We start from the raw sequence: 16317 nt of genomic DNA on the forward strand, positions 1-16317 counted from the left end.
GCAGCTGCAGAACTACAAGTCTCAGCATCCTCCATTCACTAGTGTATGCAGGAGAGCAGACAGCAGCTGCAGAACTACAAGTCTCAGCATCCTCCATTCACTAGTGTATGCAGGAGAGCAGGCAGCAGCTGCAGAACTACAAGTCTCAGCATCCTCCATTCACTAGTGAATGCAGGAGAGCAGGCAGCAGCTGCAGAACTACAAGTCTCAGCATCCTCCATTCACTAGTGTATGCAGGAGAGCAGGCAGCAGCTGCAGAACTACAAGTCTCAGCATCCTCCATTCACTAGTGTATGCAGGAGAGCAGACAGCAGCTGCAGAACTACAAGTCTCAGCATCCTCCATTCACTAGTGTATGCAGGAGAGCAGACAGCAGCTGCAGGACTACAAGTCTCAGCATCCTCCATTCACTAGTGTATGCAGGAGAGCAGACAGCAGCTGCAGGACTACAAGTCTCAGCATCCTCCATTCACTAGTGTATGCAGGAGAGCAGGCAGCAGCTGCAGAACTACAAGTCTCAGCATCCTCCATTCACTAGTGTATGCAGGAGAGCAGGCAGCAGCTGCAGAACTACAAGTCTCAGCATCCTCCATTCACTAGTGTATGCAGGAGAGCAGGCAGCAGCTGCAGAACTACAAGTCTCAGCATCCTCCATTCACTAGTGTATGCAGGAGAGCAGGCAGCAGCTGCAGAACTACAAGTCTCAGCATCCTCCATTCACTAGTGTATGCAGGAGAGCAGGCAGCAGCTGCAGAACTACAAGTCTCAGCATCCTCCATTCACTAGTGTATGCAGGAGAGCAGGCAGCAGCTGCAGAACTACAAGTCTCAGCATCCTCCATTCACTAGTGTATGCAGGAGAGCAGACAGCAGCTGTAGAACTACAAGTCTCAGCATCCTCCATTCACTAGTGTATGCAGGAGAGCAGGCAGCAGCTGCAGAACTACAAGTCTCAGCATCCTCCATTCACTAGTGTATGCAGGAGAGCAGGCAGCAGCTGCAGAACTACAAGTCTCAGCATCCTCCATTCACTAGTGAATGCAGGAGAGCAGGCAGCAGCTGCAGAACTACAAGTCTCAGCATCCTCCATTCACTAGTGTATGCAGGAGAGCAGACAGCAGCTGCAGAACTACAAGTCTCAGCATCCTCCATTCACTAGTGTATGCAGGAGAGCAGGCAGCAGCTGCAGAACTACAAGTCTCAGCATCCTCCATTCACTAGTGAATGCAGGAGAGCAGGCAGCAGCTGCAGAACTACAAGTCTCAGCATCCTCCATTCACTAGTGTATGCAGGAGAGCAGACAGCAGCTGTAGAACTACAAGTCTCAGCATCCTCCATTCACTAGTGTATGCAGGAGAGCAGACAGCAGCTGCAGAACTACAAGTCTCAGCATCCTCCATTCACTAGTGTATGCAGGAGAGCAGGCAGCAGCTGCAGAACTACAAGTCTCAGCATCCTCCATTCACTAGTGAATGCAGGAGAGCAGGCAGCAGCTGCAGAACTACAAGTCTCAGCATCCTCCATTCACTAGTGTATGCAGGAGAGCAGACAGCAGCTGCAGGACTACGAGTCTCAGCATCCTCCATTCACTAGTGTATGCAGGAGAGCAGACAGCAGCTGCAGGACTACGAGTCTCAGCATCCTCCATTCACTAGTGTATGCAGGAGAGCAGACAGCAGCTGCAGGACTACAAGTCTCAGCATCCTCCATTCACTAGTGTATGCAGGAGAGCAGGCAGCAGCTGCAGAACTACAAGTCTCAGCATCCTCCATTCACTAGTGAATGCAGGAGAGCAGGCAGCAGCTGCAGAACTTCAAGTCTCAGCATCCTCCATTCACTAGTGTATGCAGGAGAGCAGACAGCAGCTGCAGAACTACAAGTCTCAGCATCCTCCATTCACTAGTGTATGCAGGAGAGCAGACAGCAGCTGCAGGACTACAAGTCTCAGCATCCTCCATTCACTAGTGTATGCAGGAGAGCAGACAGCAGCTGCAGGACTACAAGTCTCAGCATCCTCCATTCACTAGTGTATGCAGGAGAGCAGGCAGCAGCTGCAGAACTACAAGTCTCAGCATCCTCCATTCACTAGTGTATGCAGGAGAGCAGGCAGCAGCTGCAGAACTACAAGTCTCAGCATCCTCCATTCACTAGTGTATGCAGGAGAGCAGGCAGCAGCTGCAGAACTACAAGTCTCAGCATCCTCCATTCACTAGTGTATGCAGGAGAGCAGGCAGCAGCTGCAGAACTACAAGTCTCAGCATCCTCCATTCACTAGTGTATGCAGGAGAGCAGACAGCAGCTGCAGAACTACAAGTCTCAGCATCCTCCATTCACTAGTGTATGCAGGAGAGCAGGCAGCAGCTGCAGAACTACAAGTCTCAGCATCCTCCATTCACTAGTGTATGCAGGAGAGCAGGCAGCAGCTGCAGAACTACAAGTCTCAGCATCCTCCATTCACTAGTGAATGCAGGAGAGCAGGCAGCAGCTGCAGAACTACAAGTCTCAGCATCCTCCATTCACTAGTGTATGCAGGAGAGCAGACAGCAGCTGCAGAACTACAAGTCTCAGCATCCTCCATTCACTAGTGTATGCAGGAGAGCAGGCAGCAGCTGCAGAACTACAAGTCTCAGCATCCTCCATTCACTAGTGAATGCAGGAGAGCAAGCAGCAGCTGCAGAACTACAAGTCTCAGCATCCTCCATTCACTAGTGTATGCAGGAGAGCAGACAGCAGCTGTAGAACTACAAGTCTCAGCATCCTCCATTCACTAGTGTATGCAGGAGAGCAGACAGCAGCTGCAGAACTACAAGTCTCAGCATCCTCCATTCACTAGTGTATGCAGGAGAGCAGGCAGCAGCTGCAGAACTACAAGTCTCAGCATCCTCCATTCACTAGTGAATGCAGGAGAGCAGGCAGCAGCTGCAGAACTACAAGTCTCAGCATCCTCCATTCACTAGTGTATGCAGGAGAGCAGACAGCAGCTGCAGAACTACAAGTCTCAGCATCCTCCATTCACTAGTGTATGCAGGAGAGCAGACAGCAGCTGCAGGACTACAAGTCTCAGCATCCTCCATTCACTAGTGTATGCAGGAGAGCAGACAGCAGCTGTAGAACTAAAAGTCTCAGCATCCTCCATTCACTAGTGTATGCAGGAGAGCAGACAGCAGCTGCAGAACTACAAGTCTCAGCATCCTCCATTCACTAGTGTATGCAGGAGAGCAGACAGCAGCTGCAGGACTACAAGTCTCAGCATCCTCCATTCACTAGTGTATGCAGGAGAGCAGACAGCAGCTGTAGAACTACAAGTCTCAGCATCCTCCATTCACTAGTGTATGCAGGAGAGCAGACAGCAGCTGCAGAACTACAAGTCTCAGCATCCTCCATTCACTAGTGTATGCAGGAGAGCAGGCAGCAGCTGCAGAACTACAAGTCTCAGCATCCTCCATTCACTAGTGAATGCAGGAGAGCAGGCAGCAGCTGCAGAACTACAAGTCTCAGCATCCTCCATTCACTAGTGTATGCAGGAGAGCAGACAGCAGCTGCAGGACTACAAGTCTCAGCATCCTCCATTCACTAGTGTATGCAGGAGAGCAGACAGCAGCTGCAGAACTACAAGTCTCAGCATCCTCCATTCACTAGTGTATGCAGGAGAGCAGGCAGCAGCTGCAGAACTACAAGGCTCAGCAGCCTCCATCCAGGACTGTATGCAGTTTTTTGCCCAAAAAGAAAAAAAAATGACATGGGCTTCGCCATATTTTTCTATGCTAGCCGGGTACAGCAGGCAGATACGGGCTGCCCCCAACCCCCAGCTGCCTATTTGTACCCGGCTGGGAACCAAAAATATAGAGAAGCCCTTTTTTTTTAATTATTTCATGAAATAATTAAAAAAAAAAAAATGACGTGGGCTTCGCCTAATTTTTGAGTCCAGCCGGGTACAACTAGGCAGCTGGGGATTGGAATCCACAGTGCAGGGTGCCCATGCTTTCTGGGCACCCCCACTGCGAATTGCAGTCCGCAGCCACCCCAGAAAATGGCGCTTTCATAGAAGCGCCATCTTCTGGCGCTGTATCCAACTCTTCTAGCTGCCCTGATGCCGGGTGGCTAGCTAGGTAATAATGGAGTTAGGGCTAGCTGTATATTATCAGCTAGCCCTAAGCCCGAAATTCATGGTGTCACGCCAATATTAGACATGGCCACCATGAATTTCTAGTAATGATAAAAAAAAAAACACAACACACAGAAAAATATTTTTATTAGAAATAAAACACAACACAATTAGTGACTCCATCTTTATTGAAATAAACCCCCCTCCGCAGTAATCCTGGGTCAGGGTCCCGCGCCGTCCAATCCGGATCCAATATCATCTGATCGGTTTGCTGGAAGGCACAGCGATCAGATGATGTGTCAGGATCAAGTGACTGAATCCCATCACACATCAGCTGATTGTATAAAAGCCGATTACACAATCAGCTGATGCATCAGTAGAAAAAAAAAATAATAATACTCACTTATGTGCTGTGCTGATTACCGGCAGCTCCTGGAGCGATCGATTGGACAGGAGTCTGATCCCGTCCGATCGCTGCAGGAGCTGCCGGTAATCAGCTGATGAAGTCCCCTGACAGCAGGATCAGCTGATAGCCGGCCGGGCGCGAAGAAGCCGGCGAGACTACGATCAGCTGATGCGTCAGGTGACTGCATCAGGTGATCCCTCGCCAGGTCCTGCAAGCAAGGTCCTGCCGGCCGGGGAGACTGCACACAGCCAGAGCGGCGGTACCGGGAGGAGATGGGAGCGGGCATGGCACCGGGACCCTGCAGACAGGTGAGTATATGACATTTTTTTATTTTTCTACTGTTCACTTTGGTTTCGCCGCTGCCTCCACCTCCCGCCCAGACATGGCGCCGCACGGAGCTGACATGCACAGGACGGGAGGTGGAGGCAGCGGTGACGGTACCGGGAGGATTCCTGCTTCTGTGTTTACCAACAGAAGGAATCCTCTTCCTGTACACGTCACTGTAGTGCCCACCCCTTGCGTGTATAGCTGCGTTTTTAGTCATAGAAACGCGGCTATATGCGTTTTTCATTGCGTTTTTAACATCTCATTGAATTCAATGAGTGAAAAACGCAGTGAAAAACGCAGAAATAATTGACATGCTGCGTTTTTGTGGTCACCACAAAAACGCAGCTAAAAAAAAAACGCTGTGTGGGGACAGCACTTATGAAAACCCATAGACATTGCTGGGGAAGCAATGTCACTGCGTTTTCAGCACAAAAACGCGGTAAAAAACGCCGCTAAAAAACGCGGCAAAAACGCCTAGTGCGCACATAGCCTTACTGCAAAGTGTGCACACATGCGCAGTCATGCTCCGAGGACCTCTAGTGTCCAGGATTGTCATACAAGTAAAATATATCTTTGTACCGTGTTAGCCAGTAGAGATAAAAAAATTGTTTAAAAGAACAGAGAGTCCTCAGTGGTTGATACCTTTTAATGGCTAACTGAAAAGATGGTAATAATTGCAAGCTTTCGAGACTACTCAGGTCTCTTCATCAGGCATGGTATAACACAAAATCTGAAGAGTCACGTATTTATACACAACAGGACTTAGAATAGTGCAGTAAAAAAAAAAAAACAAAAAGAAAAAAAAAAAGAACAAGTTATATGAAACAGAACTATCTCTATGGCAGGGGGACAAGCTGTTCTAGCCATAAATACTGCTGCAGTTCAGTGTGAAAGTTTTATTGTCCTTTGATAAGGGTCTGGTCCAGGGCTGTGACATGCTCGGATGGTCAGAGGAGCACATCTTTTAACTGATGTAAAAAGACATGAATCCATGAGACACATTCATTCCTTCTCTGAATGTGTCAAAGGTCATCATAAGTTTGTACTCCCATAGTCTCCTGTCTCTCTGGGACTTGAAGTTTCCTTTCAATACCAGCAATTTCATGTCCATGATGCTGTGGTCTGGGTTACAAAAATGTTTGGCCACAGGTAGATCCATCCTTTTTTCTCTAATTGTGTGGCGGTGAGAATTCATCCTTGTCCTGAGCTGTTGTCCTGTCTCCCCTACATACAGACCCCCAGTTGGACATTTGGTACATATAATTAAGTACACCACATTGGTTGTGGTGCAGCTGAACGTACCTGGGATCTTGTAGTCCTGATGTGATCTGGGAATCTTTATCTTGTCCGTTGTCAATATTAATGGACCGGTCTTGCATTTTTTCTGGTTGCAGGGAAATGTTCCTGTTGGTGTTGAAGAGGACAGGGAGCATCTGACAATGATGCTTCTTAGATTTGGGGGCTGTCTAAAACACAGAAGTGGGGGGTCTGGAAAAATAGATTTTAACCGGGCATCTTTTTGCAGTAATGGTTGTAGTTTCCGTGCAGCTCCTCTAAACACCTCCAGATGTGGATTGTAGGTGACTACAAGAGGGACCCGGTTGTTCTCTTCTTTGGTTTTATAATGTAGAAGATGGTTTCTTGATATTCTGGTGGCTCTTATAATCTGGTTTTCAATTGTTCTTGGGTGGTAGCCTTGATTCAAAAAGATTTTTCTGAGGCCCTCAAGGTGATTGTCTCTATCTGTACTGTTGGAACATATCCGATTGTACCTGATAGCCTGGCTGTATACAATAGAGTTTTTTATGTGTTTTGGATGAAAACTGTCCCATTTCAGGTATGTTGGACGGTCAATTGGCTTCTTGTACAGGGATGTCTGTATTTCATTGTTCCGTAGTTTAATGATGGTGTCCAAGAAGTTGATTTCCGTGCAGGAGTAGTTGAGTGTTAGGTTGATGGTGGGATGAAACTGATTAAATTGTTCATGGAAGGTCTTCAGCTGCTCCTCAGACTCTGTCCAGATGATTAAAATATCATCAATGTAACGGTAGTAGGCCAGAGGCCTGATAGGACAAGAGGATAAAAAGTCACTCTCAAGCTTGGCCATGAAAAGATTTGCATATTGTGGTGCCATTTTGCTTCCCATTGCAGTCCCAGTCTCCTGTAGATATATGTCATTGTCAAATTCAAAGTAATTATGGGTGAGGATAAATTTTGTAAGCTTCACCACAGAATTGGCATCAGTTCCTGTATTTTCCAGGAAAATTTTGCAAGCATTTAATCCATCCTGGTGTGGAATATTCGAGTACAAGGATTCCACATCCATGGTGGCAAGGATGGTTCCCTCTGGAAGAGGACCTATTGCTGATAGTTTTTTCAATAGGTCAGTAGTGTCCTGGATGTAGCTGGTTGTATCCCTTACCAAGGGTTTAAGGATACCCTCTACCCATCCAGAGACTTGTTCAGTGAGGGTGCCCACACATGAAATGATGGGTCTTCCTGGGTTTCCAGATTTGTGAATTTTGGGAAGCATGTAGAATGTGCCTATTCTTGGACTCACCGGTATCAGTTCATCAGTTCTTATGGATATGTCAGGCAGACAAGAGGCCAACTTGTTAAGTTCCTTGTAATAGTCCTGTGTAGGGTCAGACTCCAATTTCTTATAGTAGCGTGTGTCCATCAGTTGTCTGTGTGCTTCCTTCATGTAGTCTGATTTGTTCATCATGACTATTGCACCCCCCTTGTCTGCAGGTTTAATGATGATTTCTTTGTTGGTTTTCAAAGATTTTATGGCCCTTCTCTCCTGGGCACTGATGTTGGATGGTTGCCTCCTGTGTGTGTCTAGGAAAGTGGATTTTACCAAATGTCTGAAAGTGTCTATATAGTTATCCAGATGAGGGTTGCGTCCTGGTGGAGGTGTCCAATCTGATCTTTTCCTGGTTGTCAAGATCCGTCTTCCTTCAGTCTGGGAGGATTCTGAAACATCTGCATCGCTAAAATATTCCCTCAGACGTAGTCTCCTGAAGTAATCTTCCATGTCGCTGCAGAGTTCAATTTTGTCTAGAGCTTTAGTCGGACAAAATGAGAGTCCTCTAGAAAGCACAGCAACTTCCATTTTGTTTGGTTTGTAATCCGAGAGATTGATAACACAGTTAGATGCTTTTGTGCCTTGAATGGACTTGGTTTCCAAGTTGTCAGGTTTTGGCTTTGTTCTCCACCTGTTTGTATTAAGTCCTGAATTGAGGCGCAGTCTGTGTAGCTTCTTTTCCTTGTTGTGGATCAGAAGGGTTCGTAGTCTGTAGTAGTATTGTTGTACTTCTTGTTCTGTGCTTTCTGGAAGTGTCTTCCTTTGTGTTTCAAATTCCCTCTGGATTTTACTCTTGATGCTGTAGAAGACATGCAAAAGGTGATTCCTTAGTCTCTCAGAAGTCCTGTGACAAAGGTTTTGTGCATAATGGGTATTGTAGGTATGTAGAATTGGGTTTGTAATCCAGAGTCCTTTGGGGATCAGATTCTCCTTTTTGCATTTGGATAAGAAAAATATGTCGCTGTCCAGTTGTGCGCGTTTCTTCAGAAGTGTCTTTAGTTCCATAAAGATGCGGTACATTCTGGTATCCTCCATTTTGATACAAGTAAAATATATCTTTGTACCGTGTTAGCCAGTAGAGATAAAAAAATTGTTTAAAAGAACAGAGAGTCCTCAGTGGTTGATACCTTTTAATGGCTAACTGAAAAGATGGTAATAATTGCAAGCTTTCGAGACTACTCAGGTCTCTTCATCAGGCATGGTATAACACAAAATCTGAAGAGTCACGTATTTATACACAACAGGACTTAGAATAGTGCAGTAAAAAAAAAAAAAACAAAAAGAAAAAAAAAAAAAGAACAAGTTATATGAAACAGAACTATCTCTATGGCAGGGGGACAAGCTGTTCTAGCCATAAATACTGCTGCAGTTCAGTGTGAAAGTTTTATTGTCCTTTGATAAGGGTCTGGTCCAGGATTGTCATGACATGCGCAGTAAAACATAAAAGACACAGTAGCCTATGATTGTGATTGGCCGCATGGTCCATGTGACCTTGGCTGACGCTGGATTTAAACCCTGACATCCTGTGATCTGTGCACACAGCCATGGATTACTCCTACATTCACAGCTGATAACTGCAATCCTCCAGCCTCCTGAAGATCCTTATATCATGGAAAGGGGAAACGCGTAGAGGCGATACAGAGCATGCTGCTAAAAGGGAAGTAACCATTTTTTTCTTCCCTGTGGGGTTATCTATACCCCTATTTTCTGCTCTATAAATCATCTGCATGATTGCCCTATCAGCATCGGTTTATGCAGTGCAGATCTGTGCAATTATGATTGTGTAAAAGTTTATCCATGTGTGATTGCCATACCATACTATATCACACTGGGACATGGGAGGAAAAACTGACAGATGGAACTGAATTTTCCATTATGTTAATGTAGATTGTGTATTATGTACTATGTACTAATTTGTACTGGATCATGTACTATGGACTAATTTTTCTGCAGAAGCCTGCCTATACTGGGGCTTAATATTTGAGTTTTTTTTTTTTTTTTTTTTTTTTTTTGTCCTGGTTTTCCTGATAGGAAGCTGTTATCTATCACAGTGTGATTATATGAGCACTTTGTTGTACCATGTACTAATTTGTACTGGATCATGTACTATGGACTAATTTTTCTGCAGAAGCCTACCTATATTGGGGCTTAATTTTTGATTTTTTTTGTCCTGGTTTTCCTGATAGGAAGCTGTTATCTATCAGACAGTGTGATTACATGAGCACTTTACTTAATACATTCTAGTACTATTGTATGGCCATCCGTAGTGTAATTATTATTTTAATTCACTAACTATCTAGGGCAACTAGAGGGTGAGCCGACGTGGAACGGGGGCGCCCAAAACAGTTACGGCGTCATACCCTCCGTTGGTAGGTAGGAGCAAGGTCCCATAGGGTGCTATAGGGACCCCATATATTTAGCTCCTCCCCTTCATCATCTACGCCCTTTGTGTGTTCACTATTAATGGGTGTCTAAATTTTAAAATATATCAATAAAAGTTTAATATTAATTGAAATTGAGGTTTTTTGTTTTTCACTCTCAGAAGATGGAGCAGTGCCGAAGCTGAGCATTGCCAGCTGCTTGCTGCAGCCGCCGGGACCGAGAACAGCTGATCAGTGGGGTTGCTGGGTGTCGGACACCGGCCAATCAGACATTGATGACCTATCCTAATGATAGGCCATCAATATCAAAGCAGTGGACAACCCCTTTAAAGCAGGAGTCACACTTGCGAGTGACTCGCGCTGGTCTTGCATCGCATCACCCGCCACGGCCTGCCACTCTCCGGAAAGGAGCGTTCAGCTGCATAGGAATTCATGCAGCTGACCTGCTCCTGTCCGGAGAGCGGCATGCCGTGGCGGGTGATGTGATGCAAGACCAGCGCGAGTCACTCGCAAGTGTGACTACAGCCTAAGTGCCAGACTAGTATTAGGATATGCCATCACTTTCTGATCAGTGCGGTCTGAAGAGCAGAAGACCCTTCACTGATTTCTCCACTCTGTCTTGAGTTGAGTTTGTCTATGTTGCATTTCTCTGCACAGTGGGTGACTGGAAGCTCCATTTTGCAGAAAAAAATCTTCTCGTCATTTTCTAAATGCCGTTGGCATTACATATGTTGGGGTTCGTTTACATGGACCGACCAGCAAATCGATACAACCACCGATTTACCTTTACATATTAACGGTCCTTTAAATGCCTGTTTTCACAGGCAGGCCAAAGCAAACTATGCACACTGAGCTAACTATATCAGATCACTCAGTACATGTAGGCTGCGAGGTTCTCAGCTGTACGTTTCCTCTTTACACAGAACAATGATGATCTTTTACGCTGCGCAAAAATCATTTCACCTGATGAGTGAACGTTTTGCTTTTTCATCAGGTGATCTGCAGACTGTTTACATGGCAAGATAATCATGAAACAAGTGTTTTTAACAATGCTGGTTCACTATTACCTTGTAGTGTAAATGCAGTTTTAGATTGCCATTAATCAGAATGTTATAGTGGTCGAAAAACCTCCACACAGAGGAAATGAGTAACAAGTTCATGCTGCAAATAGGGTTTATTATTGTGAACATGATCCGGCACCAAATTAAACACAATCCAATATATCAATCATTTGCTGGTCTTTTTCAAGGACATCTGTGTGGGTGTTGCCTGGTCCTATATGGAAGATATGGCATAAGTGACTGCAGACTTTTGGCTTAAACTTGGACACCCCCTTTAAATCAGGTAAACAATGTGTGTTCATCTATTTTATACAAAGACCTATAACCAAAGAAGAGAAAAAACACAACCCACATCAAAGACAATGAGAGAGAGAAAATGGATATGGGGTAACAAGATGATGATCTTAAAAGCAATCTGTCACCAGGTTTTTGCCACCTAATCTGTGAGCAATATAATGTATGGGCAGAGATCCGGATTCCAACGATGTGTCAATTACTGGGCTGTTTAGTGTAGTTTTGAGAAAATCACTGTTTAATCAGCAGTAGATTATCATTACAGGACTACTTGGCGTTCTGCCAGGTAGTCCAGCACCTTCATGAGCTCTGTATAACTGATAGATCTGCAGCAGAGAAAACGTTGATTTTATCAAAATGACAGCAAACATCTCAGTAAGTGACACATCACTGGAATCAGGGTCTCTGTCTCTACATTATGCTGCTCTCAGATGAGGGAGAAAATGCCTGGTGAGGGATTCCCTTTAAGGGGAAGGTTAATAGACTGGTAGTCAGGTCACCATGGGGTAGAATGCCTCCTTAAATACAGATTCTTCTGTTGTAAGACTGTGCACACGCTGCGTTTTTTTGACCCTGCGTTTTTGTGCGTTTTTGGCCACTAAAAACGCACAAAAACGCACCTGCGGCAAAAAACGCATGCGTTTTTACCACGATTTGGTGCGTTTTTGGGTGCATTTTGCTGCGTTTTTTATCTCTGCGGTTTTCTGCGTTTTTCCAATGCATTGCATGAGGGGAAAACGCAGAAAAGAATTGACATGTCCATTTTTTTTTAAGCTCAAAAACGCAGCTTAAAAAAAAAGTTGTGTGCGGACAGCAAAAATGAAAACTCATAGACTTTGCTGGGGAAGCAAAGTCATGCGGTTTTGAGGCCAAAAACGCACCCGAAAAACGCCGCAAAAAACGCACTGTGCGCACATAGCCTAACCTTTTAATGAACCAGGTAATCCGGAACCATCATTCGTAAACACGTCTTAATCTGTAAAGCATAATGTATCACCATGAGCTTCCATCTGAAGAGGGACTCTGCCACAAAGGAGCACAAAGAGAATCCATTTTAACTTAGTTCGCCTGACTCTACGGAATGGCTTCATCAGGGGCACGTCTGATCCCATTCTTCAGTTGGATGGAAGTCACTAATGCACTGCAGAACGCTGTGCGACTCCAGCCGTACGCCCTAGATCTGGCTCCTTGTGTGTTTACTTTAATATTCTACTGGATTATGACCTTGGCAGCACCATGTTGTGGCTGATTCGGTTTTAGTAGAGAAAGGTGTTAATGTAGGTTAAAGCTCACTTGCTACACTTTTCAGTATTTGTATAGATAGAAAACATTTTGCATTTTGACAGCCATCATTGCTTTTTCCTTAAATAACATTTCTTTTAAATCTTGCTAGGTTCAGAGATTAGTGATCAGAGCGGTTGTATTCTGAATATCCCCTACTGCTACATATCATGCTCTCACCTGCAGCCACCACTAGAGGGGGCTATTAAGCCTAATACTGTTACAATTTTAACTCTGCAATATAGGAACAATATAGAGCTATAATAATGCAGACAATAATATAGAAAACACCAAGGTGAGAAACGTTGGCGATTATATTGAAAAAAAATATATTAATATAAAAATATATTGAAAAAAACCCCAAAACATTATGCATCGTTCTTGTAGAAATTGGATCCCAAATACGTGAATAACACTCATGTTAGTCATTTTTTTGTGGCTTTTTTTTTTCCGCAAATTAATGGTGGTTTTGATTTAGGAATAACAACTCTGTATAAATAGAACATGTTGACATCCTTTTCTAATCCTTCTGATTTATAAATCTGTTTATTTGCTTCCATAATCTGCATCAAACGACGTTCTTCACTCACAATATGTAATAATGCAGTAGACTGGATGAATAAGGCCCCTTCCCCTCCCTATACATATTCTATTGTGTTCGTCTGACCGCAATCTTCCCATCTCTCCCATACACTGAAGCGCATGCTAGTAGTCACTGCCAGGCACCCCTGGTGGCAACTTATTACTAGAAGACAAATATCAGCCGTCCAAAATCAGATATACCGGACCCTTTAAAGGGGTCACCCAGGACTATTTTTTTATATTTTTTTTTTTTTTTCAATCATGGTCCTTAGAATTGATAATCACGTAGTTGCTAACTATCTGCCTGTTCTACCCGGTGCCAGCTCAGAGCAGTCATGAACCACTCCGCCGGTGATTCTGCTGTTTTATGTCAGAGCAGCTCTTTATCTTCTGGGCTACTCTGCTGACTTGATGCTGATTGACAGCCGGCTCCCTCGCAGTTAAAGGGGTTGTCCACTACTAGGGCAATCCTTTCTCATTCCCCATTAAAGCCCCCATAAAAATAAAAAAGCTTGTGCTCTTCTCCAGTGCCAATGGAGTTCCAGTGATGTGAAAACTCATGTTCCCACGGCCTAAATAATCAGCAAGTGCACTTGGTGAACGCTGTGTGTGAGCTGAGATCGGCAGTGGGCAAACTACCCGCCTGGAACTTCTTAAGGGCCATTTACACGCTGCGATATCGCTAACGATATATCGTCGGAGTCACGGTGTTTGTGACGCACATCCGGCGTCGTTAGCGACATCGCAGCGTGACACGTATGAGCTACCTTCAACGATCGCAAAAGAGGTAAAAATCGTTGCTTTTGGAGAGGTCGTTTATTTACCAAAAATTGTTGTATGTGCAGTATGTGTGACACCGCAGGAATGAGGAACCTCTCCTTACCTGCGTCCACCGACAATGAGGAAGGAAGGATGTGGGTGGGATGTTACGTCCCGCTCATCTCCGCCCCTCCGCTTCTATTGAGCAGCCGCTTAGTGATGTCGCTATGACGCCGAACGAACCGCCCGCTTAGAAAGGAGGCGGTTTGCCGGTCACAGCAACGTCGCTAGGCAGGTAAGTGTGACTGTTCCTAGCGATGTTGTGCGCCATGGGCAGTGATGTGCCCGTGATGCACAACCGATGGGGGCGGGTGCGCTCGCTAGCGAGATTGCAGCGTGTAAAGTGCCCTTTAGGCCCATAGGAAGAAAAAAAATCATCCCTGACAAACCTTGTTGGTTTTGTTTCTCTGTTTTGTTCTATAAACACAGAAACCGAATTCATGCAACATGTATTACACAACGGATGCAAAAAGGACCCCGGAGACTTAAATAGGATCTGCGTGGTGTCTGATATGTCTCTTTTTTTTTTTTTTTTTTTTTTTTTTTTAATTCACCACACAAGTCGGCTCACCCTGCCACCTTATGTAGTTCTTTGGATCAGCACAGTGGGTATGGGCCATATTGAAATCCCAAGAAGCCATGTGGCTATGCCTTAATCATGTTTATGAATAATCCTGTCATATTAGAATTAACAAAGTTAAACAAATTGTGTTTGTTAATTAACAAAATTAAAAATCACTCCATTAAAGCACCATTCCAGCATTTTTCTGTTGTTTTTGTTTTTTTATTATTTTACCACTGAAGTGATACTTTAAAGGGGTGGTTCACTACTTAGCTTTACTAGCCACATCAATATAATGTTCAGAAACAAGGCTTCTCGCAAATACCTTGTGTAGGCAATTCTGCCTCTGAGCCGTGCTATTGCGGTTCGCTCACCCCCATCATGTGACCCCCGGGCTCTGTGACCTCTGAGACCCGGTGATGTCACGTCAGCTTCCAGTTGACCTGACCGCCGATCCCGGCCCCAGTCTTCCTGAGTGACTGGGCTGTGGGTGGAGTTTCACTGCTTATCACAGCCCATCCTCTTACACTCTCCCTCCTTCACCACAGAGCGCCATAGGCAGGAGTGATGCTGGGCTGTGATATGCGGGAAAACTCCGCCCACAGCCCGGTCACTCAGAAAGACTGGGGCCGGGATCGTTGATGTCAGGTCTACTGAAAGTTGACGTGACTTCAATGCATCTCAGAGGTCACGGAGCCCGGGGGTCATGTGATGGGGATGAGCGGACCGCAGTAGCACCGCTCAGAGGCACTATTGCCAACACAAGGTATTTGAGAGAAATCTTGTTTCTCAACGTTATATCAATGTGGCTAGTAAAGCTAAGTAGTGAACCACCCCTTTAAATCTAAGTTTACTGACCCTACGTATTTTTTTTTCTATTAAACTTCCCTTCCAGCATCTTCCTCTTCTATAACCACTGCGTTGGTCGATCTCTGGCAATTTGTGAACTGCTGGCAGCTCCAGTGTTTCATGAAGCTCGTTGAATGTCATTCTTCAATGCAAGTCTATAAGAGCCTTGTTCTGGCTCTCATAGACTTGTATTGGGAGCTTGTACTGTAACTTCTGACTTCCAGCCAGTCAAACGTTATGGACACAAGGTGGAGCCATGGGACTGGACCAGTGCTGATAAAAGATGAAGACCATTCCAGCGTTGAAAAAGAAAAACGCCGGAGTGGTGCTTTAAAAATGGAGAGAGTTTTTAAATACAAGTAAACTGCAAAGTTGCTTGTTCTATACAAGCGCTTGTTACTTTTACCCATGAAGCGCACAGAGTAACCCTTTAATCGGCGAACCACTCAGCTTTTATGTGCACTGTGCCCTTTGGTAGACTCATGGTGCGCTATCGTTTTGCCCTGTACAAAATCTCCAGAAATGCCAAATCAGAAATGCTATAGTCTGGTTTCGTACCTTAGGTTTCCTATAGATAAATTTAAATAGATTTTTCTGTAATGTGACCCAAACGTTCGGTAGCTAAACTAGATGCGAAAATTCCCCACTTTGGCTGTAGAAAATGTGTATAATGGAACACTGTGAATATACAAAACAAGACATCATAGGAAATACATGCAATTATGAGGAAAGAACTCTTATAGCCATTTACGGTGAACTAGAATATCTGGGCAAAGTAGAAATTCTCGTCTTACCAGTAATTAAAAAAAAAAAAAAAAAGTTTTTTTGTTTTTAAAGCTGAACTGTCCCTTTTTGTAAAACAGCGAAGTGCAGCTTATTTGTGAGTTTGTAGCTCTGCGGTGTAGAAAATTAGGATAACTGAATGACATTTTTTTCCTGTTGACTTTTTGTAACGTTTTTAGAAAAATGAAAATCCTGCTCACCGTCTACGTTGACCACTTGCTGTTCAGGCCTCCACCATGGCCTGAATTCTATATAAAGTAGAAGGAAAGCCCGGCTCAACA

Source organism: Anomaloglossus baeobatrachus, chromosome 4, assembly GCF_048569485.1.
Source record: "Anomaloglossus baeobatrachus isolate aAnoBae1 chromosome 4, aAnoBae1.hap1, whole genome shotgun sequence".
NCBI classification, from domain to species: domain Eukaryota; kingdom Metazoa; phylum Chordata; class Amphibia; order Anura; family Aromobatidae; genus Anomaloglossus; species Anomaloglossus baeobatrachus.